Below are 1,951 nucleotides of genomic sequence, written 5' to 3'. Positions count from 1 at the left end.
TATATATAATTTTTAAAAAACAAAAATCCAAAAAGAAATATTTTTTTATAGTGTTGTACATTGCTTGCTTTATTTGTTCATGCGAATATTGGATCTGAAGGTTTGGTACTTCACATTTGATTCCATAAAGGAGAATATCGTTTATGAATTAAGTGCAAAAGCAAATAAATAGAAAAATATTCTTTTTTGGGTGTAGAATTAGAGAACCTTTAGGGTAACAGACTAAAATCTTCATTTAAGTCTTAGTATTTAAAAACTAAAGCAAGAGCTAGCCTTCAGGTGAAAGGAAGTGGGAGCTCTAAAGTGGGAGTCGGTATCCTCCTAGTCTAGCCAAGGATTTAGGGACTAAATACTGAGATTAGCCAATGATTTTCTATGCACTGTATCAGGATAGATAATTAAAAGTGCTTCTATTTAACACAATACATATTATGAACTTTTATCTCATCTCATTTTACCATAGCCTCATTGTACTGGGAATGATGCTTTTTTCACATAAGAATCTGCGTTACATAAACATAGTTATTAGATTAGTATTTACTGTTTTAAATTTTGCATATTTGATTGATAATGGTTTAGAAATTTAATTTTGATTACATCTCAAAAATTGAAATTAGTGACAGTGATTTCAATTTACTTTCTATGAATTTTCGAGCAAATTTGTCATTTCCAATTTAAACCTTCCCCGTATGATCGATACTTGGGGCTTAAATAGAAAATTCATTATTACTTAATAACGATATGTATACTTACGTAGAATCTGAATATTAATTGATTATATTTAATCAAATTTTACACAATCTTAAAAAACAAAAAAGTTGGATCAAGTTTTTGACGTCGTTGTGTGGGAAGGTAACGGTTGAATTAAATAGTTTTGATAAATTATGAAATTTAGAGATAATATATATACCATAAAAAAAATTATTATTATTATTTTATATTGATATTAAATTAGTAAAATATTAAGTTTCATTAAGGGATAAAGCCAAGGCTTGGTTAAATTCGTTAGCACTTGGATCTATTAGAACTTGGGGAGAACTATCACAAAAATTCTTGGCTAAATATTTTCCACCCTCGAAAACCGCTAAGCTTAGAAATGATATTACATTTTTTTGTCAGTTTGAAGGGGAATCGATATATGAAGCTTGAGAAAGATTTAAAGTTCTTAGGAAATGCCCACATCATGTTTTACCAGATTGGTTAATAATCCAAACATTTTACAATAGATTAGTAGGATCACTGAGATCTATTATAGATGCTGCTGCAGGTGGTTCATTAATGTCAAAACCTTTTGATGAAGCATATTCTTTAATTTAATAATTTTCAATGGCCCTCTGAAAGGATAAATCCTAAGAGAGTAGCTAGTATTCATGATTCTGATGCAATGTTTATTTTGGCATCTCAAATTGCTGTTATTTCTAAAAAGATTGATCAAATGGGAATGAATTATTCTCAAGTAACCTTAGTATTAGAGGAAAAGTCACTAGGATAAATTATTAATACTCAATCATCTTATGAAACTTTAAACGTTATAATAATCGAAATAATAATCCCTATTCTAATCTTTTAACTCTGGTTCCACCCTAATTTTAGTTGGAATAATTATAATAATTCGGTGAATCCATCCAGAAATCTGAACAATCAAGGAAATCCTAATTTTTGACCTTAATATCCTCCGAGATTTAACTCCAATCCTAACCACAAGTTAAGGAAAAGAAGTTGACTATGGAAGAAGTAATGTTGAATATGAGAAATTAAATACAGAATCAAGGGGCTGCTATTAGAAATATTGAAAATCGATTAGGATATATTGCTACTACAATTAGTAATAGACCTTCTGGAATTCTTCTAAGTACTGTGGAAGTTAATCCAAAAGATCAAAATAAAGACAAATTAAAGTTATTTAATTACGAAGTGGAAAAGAAGTTGAAACAAGGATCCAAAGAGAAAC

The sequence above is a fragment of the Phalaenopsis equestris genome, unplaced genomic scaffold (assembly GCF_001263595.1).
Source record: "Phalaenopsis equestris unplaced genomic scaffold, ASM126359v1 Scaffold199248, whole genome shotgun sequence".
Taxonomy (NCBI): Eukaryota; Viridiplantae; Streptophyta; class Magnoliopsida; order Asparagales; family Orchidaceae; genus Phalaenopsis; species Phalaenopsis equestris.
Note: the sequence above shows the minus strand (reverse complement) of the source record.